Genomic DNA, 15,664 nt, shown 5'->3' on the forward strand with positions numbered 1-15,664 from the left:
GGAATTGCATTTCTAAGCACAGGTTCCTTGCCTTTTCGACTAGTACTGGAGTTGCTGTGGTGATTGTGGTTTACTGGCTCTGTCACATGGTAAATTCACTTTTGTTCAGTTCAACTCTGAGGCCATCTAAACTAAAAGGGCAGATGGCGCCGTTTGGCACGTCAGGGATACTGGCTCGGTGTATTAGATGGTGCCAAGCTGCTACTGCTCTTCAGAATGCTAGAATAGAAATTGGACTTTTATACCAGTTCGAAACAAAACACATTTTGCACGTTACCGGCTCCACAAGGGGAAGCCAGGCTTGCAATGACAGACGGTTCCGAAGAAAAGTTACAATAAGAAAAGAACAGTCGACAACACAGCCATATCCGCGAGTTCCCTTTTCTAATCACACCAGATTGTTTACTGTATTTGAAGAGGCTTTTTTTTTGCCAAAACATCACTGAGGAAAGCACCAGGTGAATGTACATGCCGTAGCATCAATAAGTGAGTTTCCAACTGACATGTAGTTTATTTTTGAATCATAAAGACCCGTGGAACAAGCGTGGCTGAGGCAAAGTAATGTAACGAAATGATGCCACCTAGTGGTCGTGCGAGCCACATAACGGCTGTTTAGTTTTTAGTTTAGTTTAAAGGGGTTTATAGAGCGCCTGGTGACGCCTCCCGGCGTGTCCCCGCGCTGTGGAGAGAGCATATTCTGAGGAGAGAAAACAGGAGTATCATTATGCAGTAAATAGATGGGTCTTTAGCCGCTTTCTAAAAGAGGCCTCATTTGTCTCTAGCCTGATGTCCGTGGGAAGAAGGTTCCAGTGCCTGGCTGCCATAGAACGGAAGGATCTGCCTCCCATTCTGGCTTTTTTGGGGCGAGGTGTTCTGAGCAGGCCCATTCCTTTCGATCTGAGAGATCTGTTCGGTTCATACAGGGATGCCAGATCTGACATATAAGCCGGCGCTTTTTGGTGGATTATCCTATGGCACCATAGTAGCGCTTTGAAGACAATCCTCTTACTAATAGGTAGCCAATGGAGGGATACTAAAGAGGGTCTCGAAGGGGCTCTCCGAGGCAGCCTTAGCACCAGGCGTGCTGCAGAGTTTTGCAGAACCTGTAATCTCTTAATGTTTTTGGCAGATGTGCCCAGGAGCAGCACATTCCCGTAATCAATGCGGGATGTGATCAGTGCCTGCGTCATGGTGCGTCTGGAGTTCAGAGGCAGCAAGTCAAGGGTGCGGTTGAGCGTTTTCATTACTCCAAAGCATTTGCCAACTGTTTTCTTGATGTGGCTATCGAAAGACAACTTATTGTCTATCCAGACACCTAGATTTTTTGCTTCCCGGTTAGGAGTAGGCAGAGGACCCAAACAGTTGGGCCACCATTCTTTTGTCCATTTTGCCTCATTGCCCCCAATTATAATAACCTCCGTTTTCGTGCCATTTAGTTTTAGACAGTGCTCTGTCATCCAAGTGGCAAGCTTACTCATACAAGCCTTGAAGTCTAATAGTCTCATAGCAGCATACACCAATATCGTCCGAGGTTCACGAGATCGCACATTTTAAGTCCCACACTGAGATTGTACAGTTTATTTTACAGTGACCATATTTTGCTTTTCTGCTCCACATTAGTTTTTGTCTCCTCATATTTAGTCATTTGTCAGCGAGAGACTTTGCAACGAAGAAACATCTACAAAGACAAAGATAAATCTGTCAATGAAGTTTCTTCGCTCTTCATCAGCAGTCAGCCAGCTCGTCTCTTCAATTAAGAAGTCAAGTGCTAGCTTTCTGCATAATGCAACCCATCTTTTTCGGAAACAAATTGTAATAATGCATATTTAATTTTGCTCAATGTATTAATACAATATATGCAAATTTTATTAAAAGCCATTATTAAGCCAGCATTAAAAATGCAATATGTCTCGCCTTTCATTAAGTTAAAGCCATTTGATTTGCTATACAATACCATTAGCAAAGCAAATGGCTTTAACTTAATCAAAGGCAAGACCTATTTTCAATGCTTGTTCTACTTTGTCTTCCTGCGATAAATGAAGCTTCGTTTCCTGTCACTGCTCTAATTAAGGTCCTGCATAAGATTTTGCCGGTGTCAGGAATTCTGCTGAAAATAGACGTAGATCTCATCCGCACTATTTCGAGTGTATAGGTATGTAAATACTCTACATAGGAAGGATGGGGCCCCCACCTAGTTGTTTCGGCTCTCCTCTGTCCACCTAACTCAATATCGGGGCATAAGACTTTACCTAGGTTCCAGCACGTTAAAAACAAAGTTAGAAACGGCAGCTTAGGAAAACGGAGTCACTGTAAATAGTCAGAATGTATAAGAGCAATAGCGTCTTGTCATCGCTTCTATTCTGTCAAGTGTGATAAATATCACGCACTCCTCCGTGGACGAGGGCCCAACTCTTGAATCAACTTTCCCATCTCAGTTCTTTTTCTCCCTTCATCGTCAGATGTCAGGATTTTTACAGGTTTGGGTACACAGTAACAATAATAAAGGGCTCTCGCACGTCGGTCAATTCCTACAAAATATCACTGAATGTCCCAGGGTCATCCATTTTTAAAGGGCGGTATACTCAGGATGAGGTAATTTCCTGCCCTTGGAGAATCTTAGCAAACACCTATGTCATGTTTATTACAATGTCATTTCGCATAAATAAGGCGAGGACAAGTGCTTGCGTTTTGCTTTACTTTATTGCAACCCGGAGCGCCGGGAATCCGTGTCTTTCCACGGAGCCGTCCGGTGCCAAACAAGATGGCCGCCTTCCGGTTCCGGCCCTCAGAACTTCCTGTTCCGGCGCGGGCCAACAACTAGACCGATGCCACATATCTCCCCCCTTTATGCATTGTACCCCAAATTAAGACAACCTTACTTATAGTCCATATCAAAGTTCTGGAACCGTCTGGGTGTTCTCACGATTCTTCCTACTCTCGTTCTCACCCTTCCTTCTTCCTGCCCATTCTCCAGTGCTCTAGGTCCATTGCTTGTTCCTTCCACAATTTCCTCTTCGTCTCCTTTCTTGCTCACTGACCTTCCTGTGCCTTCCCCTCTGGTGCTCCTTACTTGTTTGTCTTCCCGTGCTTCCTCTATTTGAGTCCCTTCTTCGACTTGCTCCTGTCTCTCTTCGCAACCTCCATTGTCCATCGTTTCCACATTCCTTCCTTCGCTCTCATCCCCTTCTTTGCTCCACTGCAGGATCTTGCTGCACCGAGCCATTCTCTCCTGCGACCACACCTTCCCATCACTGAGTAATGCTGACCTGGTGTATGGCTCAATGACCTTCAGCGGCGGCGTGAACTTGCTCTCTCCTTTCCGTCTCAAGGTGGCTACCTTCACCCTTACCCAGTCACCTTTCTCTACTGACACTCCTTGAACGTTCCGCTTCTTGTTGAAGTGTTCTGTGTATGTTTCTTGTGCTTTCTCTAGGTTCCTCTTTACCACTGCTGGTGACCACTTGCTTTGTATGACCATCTGTCTCCACGCTGTGTTGTCTTTGGTGAACTGCTCTCTTCCCCTTAGTACTTTAAAGGGGCTGTAGCCTGTGCTTCCTGGAGTGATACGATAGGCCCATAGCATCTTGGGTAACTTTCTCCCAATCTTGCCCATCATTTATGGCCGCTTGGATGGTGCCCATGATCACCCTATTAAAACGTTCCACTTGACCATTTCCCGCCGGGTGGTATATAGGAGTGTGCTTGACTTCTATCCCATTCCTGGCAGTGTATGCCTCCCATTTGGTGGAGATAAATTGTGGACCATTGTCACATGTTATGGTCTTGGGGATGCCCTCCTTTGTGAAAACATTGTTTAAGAACGATATCACCGCTTCCGTGTCTACTGTGTCCGTTATCTCCACTTCTGGCCACTTGGAGTATCTGTCGATCAACACAATGGCATATTTTTGTATTCCTTCCGAGGTGAGAACAGGCCCTAAGATATCGATTGACACCATCTCCCAAGGTCCTCCCGGTAAAGGAAACTTCCCCAACTGCGGCCTCAACATCACTTGGGATTTGTCCGCTTTGGAACACGAGTCACACTGCTCACATACCTCTCTACCTGGGCATCGATGGCTGGCCACCAGTAAGCTTGTCTGGCTAGGGCTTTGGTCTTCGTGATCCCCTGGTGCCCTTCGTGTAGCAGGGTGATGAGGTGTTCAATGAGTCCTTGTGGAGGAATGATTTTGTCACCTCTGAGTAAGAATATGGGATTTTCTCCTAGCGACAGTTCGTCTCTCACTTCCCAGTACCGTCTCAATGTCTCTTTGAGGTGTCTCTTCTCAGGCCACCCATGTGTTACGTACCCTTTGATCACTTCCAGCTCTTCATCCAGTGCATATGCCTCTGCCCAGTCTTGCGCACTGATCACTCCTTCCATGTCCTGTATTGTTGCTACCACGAAGCCTTCCCATCCTGGTGTCGTCTGCTCTTGTGGCTCTTCCATGGCTGCCGCTCTACTGAGAAAGTCAGCTACTTTGTTCTGGGGACCAGGTATATATTCCACCTCGTATACAAAGTCCAAGAGTCTCAGTGTCATCTTGGCTATCCTTGGTGTTGCATGCGCGTGGCCATTGGACGTCAATACTTTCATCAGGGGTTTGTGGTCAGTGCGGACCAGGAATTTTGCACCCCACAGGTACTGCCTGAAGCGCTCCATAGCCCACACCACCGCCAACATTTCTTTCTCTATGACGCTGAAGCGTTCTTCAGTGGGAGTCAAAGCCCTGGACGCGAAGCCGATCGTGGACAGTTCTCCGTTGTCGGCTCGCTGCATTAAAACCGCACCGAGTCCCTTGTCACTTGCATCCGTGGTGAGTACGGATTCTGCCGCAGTGTCAAAACCCTTTAGGGGAATGGCCTTACTCATCTCCAGTTTCAGGTTATCGAACTCCTCTTGTTCTTCTTTACACCATTTGAATCCGTTCTTCTCCTTCAGGAGTTGGCGAAGACAATGTGTCTTGGTGGCGAAATTGGGGATGAATTTACTATAAAATTCAGCCATGCCCAGGAATGACCGCACTTGTTCCTTTTTTTTCTGGGCAAGGGGCATTTTGTATGGCGTCCATTTTGGATTTCTTCGGTTCTTTGCCCCTCTCACTGACTTCATGGCCCAAATAGGTAACTGAGGGGACGCCGAATCTGCATTTTGACCACTCGGCCGTGAGGCCGCTATCTTATAACGTGCGTAACACCACGTGTAACTTCTCGTTGTGTTCTCGCTTGGTCTTTCCCATCACCAGGATGTCGTCTTGGAAAAACTGGACTCCTTCCATCTTACGAAACAGCTTATGCATCAGGTTTTGAAATACGGCAGCTGCCGAGGCGAGACCAAAGGGCATCCTGACGAACTTGTAGCACCCAAACGGCGTTATGAAGGAGGTAAGGTGACTGCTCGAGGGGTGGAGTTTTACTTGATGATACGCCGATGACAAGTCCACAGTCGAGAACCACTTGGCTCCCTTAGTATTTGCTAGCATTTCACTTATGCGGGGAAGTGGGAATTTGTCTATGAGAATGTTTTTGTTCAGTTCCCTGAGGTCTACACACAACCTCACCTTTCCGTTAGGCTTTTGGGCGACTACCAAGGGTGATAGCCATTCTGCACTCTCTAGGGCTTGAATAACCCCATTCCTTTCTAAGCGGTCAAGTTCCTCCTGTACCGCTTCTCTGCAACGAAACGGGATGTTGCGGACTTTGTGAATGACGGGCCGTGCTCCTTCCTTCAATCTGATGACGTGCTTGAACTTGGCCAATTCTCCGATCTTTCCGCAGAATACCTCGGGGTAGTTTCTTCTCCACATTTCCTCTTCTCGCTCATCTTTCATTTCCATGAACAACACTTTCTCCACGCCTCCTGGGTTTAACATGATTCCCAATGCTCCCTGGTCTTTCCATCTGAGTACAGAGGGACCCTTCTCAGCTACATAGAGTTTGCACGTGGCTTGGCGCCCCCTGAATTCAAAGAGTAACGGGCAGTACCCTACCATAGGTATCTTCTGTTTTGTGTAGGTGACAGGTCGCACATCCATGGGGTGTAGCTCCTCCTTCACCTTTGGCTTGAAGTTGGTTTCCCATATCTGTCGTTTTACAATCGTTATGGGGGCACCTGAGTCAGCTATCATCTCGATCGGGATTCCTCCAATATGCATGTCGAGCCTTGGTTTGTCCGAATCTTTCCCCCCACGACTTCCAGGACTTGAGCGTCAATGTAGAGGAGATCGTCATCATCATGATCTTCCTCCGGCTCGGTCTCTTCTTCTCCTCGCTGCTCTTGGTCAATGTATTTGACAGAGGTCCCTTTTAGCTTCCGCCGGCACCTTCTCATAGTGCCCAAACACTCCACAGAAAGAGCATTTAGCCCAAAACGCTGGGCATTCTTTGTCGTTGCCTAAATGTGCTTCGCTCCCGCACCTGTAACAACTTGGTCTTCCCCCTCTTCCAGATTTCGACGGTAGACTGCTTCGCTGCTGATCTTTCCTGGGGTCTTGTGGTCTGGGGAAATCCCGCTGCCTGCGCGTGTCTCCTTTGCCATGTAGCATGACTCTGCATACCGTCGGTGCACTGCTCCCTTCCTTTCTGGCGGCTTGTGCGCACCGTTTGGACATTTCCGCCTTCTTCACTAGGGCCCACACATCCTTCAGCGGCGCGTCCCCGTTGACCCAAAGTTTCTCCTGGACGTGTGTGCTCGTCGTGTGCATTATTATCTGATCCCTCACCAGATCGTCGTGGAGATCTCCAAATTTGCATGTGAGGGCCAGCTTCTGTAACACCACTACGTATTCATCGACTGTCTCTCCGCTTTCCTGTTTCCTGTGGAAGAATTTGTGCCTGTCAATGGCCACGCAAACCACCGGTCTGTAGTGCGCATCCAGGTCTTCCAATGCGTGACGGAATACTTCCTTGTCGTTGGCATCCCTTGGCTGCTTGACGATGGTGTCAAACACTCTCAAGCCCTCCTGACCCAGATTGTGCAATAATATTTTTCTTCTTCTTTGCTCCGTGTACGCGGCCTCGTTTTCTTCAATGGCCTCCAAGTAGTTCTGGAAGTACCTCTTCCAGTCCTCCCCTGGCATGGATGGTTCGCCTCTCTTGTGTAGGAACGGCACCATGTGCGCCAATGAGGCCGACGGCGTCGCCATTTTGCCTGCGCCCCTGGGGCCTGCCTGGGCGGGAACTGCGTTATTGGGCGGGCTGCCCGGGGCTTGCCTGGTATCGATATCGTCGACACGCCCTTCTCTGCTTCGCACACTGCCCGTGGCCCCGTCTGCGGATAGGTTCGACTGCTGCCTGCCCCTTTCTGCTCTGTTCGGCTCCTCACCTCGTGGTTGTCGTTCTGCCAGCTTGTTCCACAGTGCCACGAAGCGGTTGCGGCTAACTGCGCTTCCCTCTGCTTGTGGTCACCCATGTCCTCTGCTGCGCTCCGGGTAATAGGTCCAGGGTAGTAAGGGGTACCCCTATTGTGCAGTGCCTCGGCCGAGCACTCAGGCCCTCGCTCCACTCTGTGCTTCCTCGTGGTCAGGACAGCGTCGCTCAGTGTGCGCGTGGATCCGTTGATATGAGGAACTTCTTACACGTTTCCCTTTCTTTCTCCTCTTTTTGTTTCCGATTGAAAAAAAAAAAATGTCTCCAAAATATATATATATATTTTTTTTCCTCGTTATCGTTGATCTTGCCTCGTCGCCATTATTACAATGTCATTTCGCATAAATAAGGCGAGGACAAGTGCTTTCGTTTTGCTTTACTTTATTGCAACCCGGAGCGCCGGGAATCCGTGTCTTTCCACGGAGCCGTCCGGCGCCAAACAAGATGGCCGCCTTCCGGTTCCGGCCCTCGGAACTTCCTGTTCCGGCGCGGGCCAACAACTAGACCGATGCCACAATGTTTATCTGTGAGTGTTCCCAGTGCCCCTAACGTTTTGAGAATTAAGGGAGTCACCTTTCTATTTGAGCGATTTGATTTAAAATGGCGAAGACAGCTAGTTGTTATGTTCGTTTGTGGGTTTTAGATCTTTGTTCTTCTGAGATTCTCGCTTGTTCAAAAAGGTTATTTATCTTTCGATTTGATAAGAGGCCATGTACATTTCATAGTAAAATTCTGATCCGAAAATTATTCACACACTGTATATAGTTCTTTCTGCTTGAGTCGGGCGTTTGTTTTTCCTTCTTCATTTCAGCAACATTACCCTAATGTTTCCTTCCCCTAGAAGAATGAAACAGTGTCATTTGGTAAAAATCCCCTGAATTAAAGTGTTTTGAGCTTTAATTATATATTAGGGAAACTTAGTATTCCATTTAGGAATTAGCTGCGTGTGTTTGAAGGCGGCAGTGTTCAACATGGAGACTATTATCAACTAATTCATCATAATGCAAGTTCCTTGTGTTACAAACGACAGAGATGAATGCAATAGATTTCACGGAGGTCTGTGTTGAATTACTGTTCAATTCTTCTAGTAAGATATAAATGTTTAGTTGCAATAAGGGCAGAAATAACGAAAAAGTGCAACGGTGCAGGATAAAATGTGGTGTGAGATGTCAATATAAACAAATAAGATAATGATAATAGCCCAGTTTAAACAAAGAGCCAAACACAGGAATGCAGAGTTCATGGGTTGTGTTCATAACAATCTTTCGGCTTTATGATGGCTATGTTTCTGTCCTAGAAGTCTAAATCGCACCGGGTCATCATCAGGACACAGGAAAGAATTCAAAGGAACAGAACATCAGTCTAAAAGGTAAAAATATATCAGGCCTCAAGTTAAATAGCTGCAGGCGAGCTTGAGGCTTCAAAGTCCACCATTAGGGGCTTTATCGGGAGTCAGGCGAACAATATTAATGCATGCTTTCGTATGTTAGTTAAAGTCACCTGCAACTAAAAGATGACGGGTACAGGTTTAAATGGTCTAAAGGGCATTGAGGAATTGGAGTGTTGGCGATTCTGTTTGAGTGTTTGTGCCTGTATCGTAAGTATTAATTTTAAGAAAGGGCTTATCTCGATCAGGTTAACCAACAGACCCTGGATGTCTGGTGAGCCTGTGGAATATATTCTGACAACAATATTAAGGGAATTGCCTATTAATCGCTCATTAAGAGAATGACTGTTTCTGATAAAACCTAGAAGATTATTTAATCTCATACTTGCAACACTGTGAGCTTCAAAGTTTTCACTGAAACACTACTTTAAAGCAAAGGGATTGTGCTTAAAACAAGTGAATCTCTGATTACACTATCATCTACCTAAAAAATGTAAATAATTTAAAAATTAAGATTGTGGATAAACCAAACAACTAGCAATCGGGTAGAATGAAATGCAATATACAAACCAAATGTCAACATGACTTAAAAGATTAGGATGTATTGTGGAGCATACTACACCTATACATTTCACTTAGGAAGCACCTGAGTATACAAACTCTACAAGTGAGTGACCTAACACTCACTCTTGGCCAGCATGCATGCAATGGTCGTTCCACATTAGATGCAAATGCTTGTTCGACCTTTCAAAGGGGGGCCTTCTTAAGGAATATAGATTATATTCTTTTGGATATTAGGGTCTGGAGTGCTATGACCGATACGATGGTCGTACAGAAAGAAGAGACCGACCATTATCCGCTATCCCTTCAAATATGCAGCATATTGTCCAACAACCAGGCACTGGCTTCCATTAACAACCTGGATGAGCTGACCGTGATAATCACAGGGCCCTCAGATGGAAATGTATAGATAATTCCAATGATTTTATTTCACAGATCTATGATGCTGTAGCGACTGTCTGAAGCCAGATGGTAGAGAAACAAAATTAGCTTAATGCAGCCCCCCCCTATGGAATGGAGTTGAGATATTGCCCATTTTCAAGAAGGTTTGTAGAATTTTGTCAGAAACGATCTCCCCATTAGCCTCTTGGATAATATCCAATAGATCCTTTCTAAGCACATATTAGATCAATTAAGTGAATGGATCAATGACAATTGTTTTGCAAGTCAATATCAACCAGACTTTGGGGAGAAAACAGGAAATGTTTACCAGGTGATCGGATTCCTTGCGATCAAATGGAGGATGGTAGACATCGGCGATGGGAACCTTTACATTGCCTTTATCTATTTTGGAGCCCCATTCAATCTGGTTCCATGGAGGAGACTGTGGGAAGTCCTTCTTGAATTGGTAAATCTGCATGACTTTTTAAAACTTACTCCTTCATAAAGATACATTTGCTCAGGTCAGATAGGGCACAAAGGGTGAAATCAGGGTTGACAAAAGTGTTCACCAGGACTGCGTTTTAGCCCCTTCTCTTACTTCTTTTTTATCAATGGCTGTATTATTTTTTTATCTGGTTGAGAAAATGATGCCCCAAGACTAGCTGGAGAGGAGGAAGAGGATTCCAGCCTTATACTTTGCTGATGGTGCCTTGCTCATTTCTAAACCTATCTCCAAAGCGACACCAAACCCTGCTCTGTAGGTTGTCTACCTTTTGCGATATGCATGGGCTGCCCAGAAGACAAAATTCATGTATTTTTTTAATCACAAGAAACACTTCAGGGAGGTAATGATGTTGAGGGAAAAACCCATCAAGAGAGTTACTGAATTTGATTATCTGGGGTTATGTTAACAAGTTAAATTCATGGATGTCACAAATTACAAAAAGCTCTCCCCGCATATAGCACATGGTCTTGGCCGACTCTCAGGTTTTCTAACTGTACTTCTGACCCTATCTCCCCTGCAATAGAAATGTACAAAGACCAAGCAATTAATGCTGCTTTTTCTGATGCTGAACTTTGGGGACATTGTGATGTTAGATCCATAGGGATTGAAGAAAACAAACAGTTAAAGTCTCTAACAAAACTTGGACAGAACACTCCTCTGCGTCCTCTAAGGCTAGAACTTGCATTAAAACCCATTGTAGAGCTTACTAGGTTAAGGCCTATGAAATATTGGATTCATATTTGGAACATTGATGGATTAAGTTAATTTAAGAATGCGTTTCATTACATTATTACTCGACCCCAGTCATCGAGGAGCCCTTGGCTAAGTAATATCAAGAAGTCTCTGCTAGATCTTGGTGTAAGGGAATACTGCTGTCGCCCATCTTCTAGTTATCTGAACGCATCTGCCAGAGTGAAGACTAGGTACTGATAATTATTGAGGGGGAAGAGGAAATCCTTTTTAGCAGCAGGCAGTTTATCTCAAGTGTTTTTGCACCTCAAAACTGCTTTTAAGTCTGAGGACTTTTTAGATTATATGAATCCACCACTTTTGAGATGCTTGTAGCTGAAGCTTAAATATGAAGTTCTACCACTAGCTAAATGTTCATTCTCATCTGCCACCTAAATCCAAATTATGCCTTACGACAGAAAATTTGGCGTAACATCTATTGTCTTTTTTTGCTGCTTGTTCCAGACCTAAGGCTAAATATGTTGCTCTGTTATGTCAGATTATGGGTTCATCCAACAGGATAAACGCCCTAAGAATATGTAAAACGGACTCAAGAATGCTAATTGTGTCTCCATTTCAAAATTTCTTTATGCAGTGTGGCTGACAAGATCAAAAACACTAGGGATTTTGGACACTTCTAATCTAATCCGTCATAGCACCGCACCTCCGAGACGTCATCAACTGCTCCTTCAACTCCGCCACCTTCCCGGAAGACTGGAAACACGCTGAACTCACCGCCCTTCTGAAAAAACCCACAGCGGACCCCACCGAACTCAAAAATTACCGCCCCATCTCGCTTCTTCCATTCACGGCCAAAGTCATCGAGAAAGCTGTCAACAACCAGCTCGCCGCCTTCCTCGAAGCCAACAAATCCCTCGACCCCTCACAATCTGGCTTCAGAGCAAAACACAGCACCGAGACCGCCCTCATCGCAGCAACAGACGACATTCGAACTCTACTGGACAATGGAGACACAGTCGCCCTCATCCTCCTCGACCTCTCTGCAGCATTCGACACAGTCTGCCACAGCACCCTTTTACAACGCCTCAGAAACATCGGAATCCAAGGAAAAGCACTTGAATGGATCACCTCGTTCCTCACCGGAAGAACCCAGAGAGTCCGCCTTCCACCATTCAAGTCCGAGGCCTCTGAAGTCATCTGCGGCGTACCACAAGGATCCTCACTCAGTCCCACCCTCTTCAACGTATACATGAGCCCCCTCGCGGCCATAGCACGCCAACACAACCTCAACATCATCTCGTACGCGGATGACACTCAACTGATTCTTTCCCTCACCAATGACCCCAGCACCGCCAAAACTAACCTACACGAAGGAATGAAAGAAGTTGCCGAATGGATGAAACTAAGCCGTCTGAAACTGAACTCAGACAAAACAGAAGTCCTCATCTTAGGTACATCCCCCTCTGCATGGGACGACTCCTGGTGGCCGGAAGCCCTCGGAAAAGCACCCATCCCGACTGACCACGCACGGAACCTAGGCATCATTCTGGATTCTTCACTCTCAATGAACAGACAAGTCAGCGCCGTATCCTCTTCCTGCTTCAACATTCTTCGCATGCTCAGAAAAACATTTCGCTGGATCCCCTCCGAAACAAGGAAAACAGTCACCCACGCTCTGGTCATGAGCCGACTCGACTACGGAAACACCCTCTACGCAGGTACTACCGCAAAACTCCAGAAGAAACTCCAACGAATCCAAAACGCCTCAGCAAGACTCATATTAGACATCCCACGCAACGAACACATCTCTGGTCACCTTAAAGACCTCCACTGGCTACCCGTCAATAAGAGGATCACTTTCCGACTGCTTACCCACGCACACAAATCACTCTACGACATCGGTCCAGAATGCCTCAACTCACGACTGTCCTTCTACACCCCCTCCCGCCAACTACGTTCTTCCAGCCAAGCCCTCGCCACTGTACCTCGCATCAACAAGACCACCATGGGAGGCAGATCCTTTTCATACCTGGCTGCTAAAACATGGAACTCACTCCCCGCTAACCTTCGCCTTACCCAGAACCACCTAGCATTCAGAAAGCAACTTAAAACGTGGATATTTGACAGGTAATCCTCCTCCCCCTTCCTAAGCGCCTTGAAACCCTCCGGGTATGTAGTGCGCTATATAAATTCTCTGACTTGACTTGACTTGACATCTATTACAAGTATTTGTAGTTTCAATGTACTCTCTTATTCAAACGTTTTTACTAATTGATTTAATGATCTTAAGAACATTTGATGTGATTTTAAATGTATTTACTTGAGTCTATGCAGATAACAAACGGCTTAATCTGAATTTTGTTGATAGATTTTATTATCCAAATTATCAATAAAGTAAAATAAATAAAATATTCTGACATAAATATTGTGTCCTAAATAACATGTTGACTACAAAAATATCGCCCCTTTGGACTCAATATTAGTAATCTATTGTATCTAGTGGGACAATATTTTGTGTAAACAATATTAGGGCCATAATATTATATTATCAGACGGTATCCTAACAACAGAATTCTGACATGCAACCCCATCATGGCAATATAAGAATTATTGTTCTGATTATCGAGGAGCTGGTTGATGATCAGTCTAATGAAAAGCCAGTAGATAAACTGACACTCGAGAATAGAAGCTGTCCTCTTTTTTATTTGCATATCAAGTTATCAAATCAATGAGAAGTTATTGCTGGCATCTTCCATTTTGGATAAAAAATATTGAAGTTCGATAGACAGAAAATAATGGATCTGACTGTTAACACATTCTTGTAATTCTGAGAGCAAAATAAGCATCTATGTAAAGCAACCGACTCCCCGAGTAGATATAGATCTGTATTATTTTTTTACATTTTTTTTTTATATATATATCCTTTATTGGGTTCACAGAATAAAAGAAAACATGAATTGTACAGTATACAGTATCATGTAGCTCAAAGGTGTATACGTTGGTCTCGGAGCAAAGCATATAATACGATGTTACATCACATTGAAATATAAGGATGGAATTATAGCTCAGTCATGCCAGCCTCGTCAGCGTTGAATAAAGGAAAAGTAAAAATAGTAAGAATGGGGGGGTGTGGGGTTGCTAAACTTGGAGGTGTGTGGTGTGTGGCATGATGGACATTTGTCTGTGCAGTGGGGGTGTAGAGGCGATGTCGTAGCCGGCCCATGGTTGCCCCACCAGCTCGGGGGGGGTGATGTGTTATCGGCGGTGGGTATATGTCGCGGGTGGGGCGGGCGGGGGGGATGGGTTATGTGGGGCGGTGCCCATCCTGTCTATCTGATGGGAATGTCGGCAGTGGGACCACCATCAGCAGTGCCAGGTGCTGTGCGTCCGTCTCCGTGTGCTCCGCTTGGGGAGGTGTCGCCTGCGGGGTCTCCCGGTGTCTGGTATTCTCTGTGGAAGGAGTGTAGTGTTTCGTCCCAGAGTGCCGCAATGGGAAACTTACGCAACCCTGCTGTTTCTTCATTGTGGAGGGAGATACTTTCCGCTTTTGCCCAGTTGTCCATGGAGGTGCGCCAGTGCTCTGTCATGGGTGGTTCTGCGCGTTTCCAGTGTTTAGTGGAGAAGGAGTGGAGTGGAGTGGAGAAGTGTGGCTCACTGGTTAGAGGAGGCAGACCCTGAAGCAGAGGTCAGACCCGGGACCAGGGTTCAATTCCCGACGCGGCAGGGTCTTGAGCCCAAATATCCACGGACTCGATAATTCTCGCTTCGGTGCCCACTCGAATCACGGGTTCACACTCTGCAGCTCTGGGCATTAGCCTGCTTAATCTCCACTATGGCCCCCCCCCGCGGCGGGATGCCTGGCTTTCACCTTGGGGAAGCCAGGACGGGTTCCCAAGGCAAGCGCCGAGATGCCTACGGGTAATCGAGCGCTATATAAGAACGCATAATAATAATAATAATAATAATAGTGATTAGTCTCTTGGCCGTGATAAGGCCAAGATCCCAAAAACGGGAGGGCACTTTGTTGTGTTTGGTTCTGTGGTAGAGACCCAATAGGCATGCCTCCCAAGTGTGAGGAATCGGCATCGCCGTGCTCCGCTCTAATATCGGCAATACTGACTGCCAGTATGTTTGGATCTGCAGACACTGCCACAGCACGTGTAGGAGGTCCGCCCCTTCTGTTTCGCATCTCGGGCACCCTGTCGCTGCTCCTGGGAAGTATTGATTGATCCTGTCTGGGGAGAGGTATGCTCTGTGCAATATGTAGAACTGGATCTGCTTGAAACGTGCGTTTCGAGGGATGTTCTTGGGGCTTGCCAGTATCACCGCCCACTCTTTGTCTGTCCAGGCCTTCCCCCTGTCTACCGCCCACTCATCCCGCAGTGGTTGTAGGGTGCGTTGTGTGTGCGATAGCAGTGCTTGGGTCAGCCAGTGCACCACATGCGTGCCATTCCCCATGACGTGAATGCATTGTATCAGTTGGTGTATGGGAGGTTCTTCAGTGATGTTTCCCCATTTTTGTGTGAACGCTCTGATTATGGAAGCGTGTTGTAAGAACTGTCCCGCCGGTAACCCTGTGTCGGCAGCGAGTGTCGCGAAGGGGATCAGGGCGCCGTCAGCGTATAAGTCCGCCATGGTTTCTATTCCCGAGCACGTCCAGTGCTCCAGGGCTGTTTCCGTGACCATGGTCGCGGTCCTGGGGGTGCCTAGGAGTGGGAGCGCCGGGGCGTACGTTGTGGTGGTTTTGGTAAGCCGTAGGCATCGAGAGAAGC

Source organism: Lissotriton helveticus, chromosome 3_1 (genome assembly GCF_964261635.1).
Source record: "Lissotriton helveticus chromosome 3_1, aLisHel1.1, whole genome shotgun sequence".
NCBI lineage: Eukaryota > Metazoa > Chordata > Amphibia > Caudata > Salamandridae > Lissotriton > Lissotriton helveticus.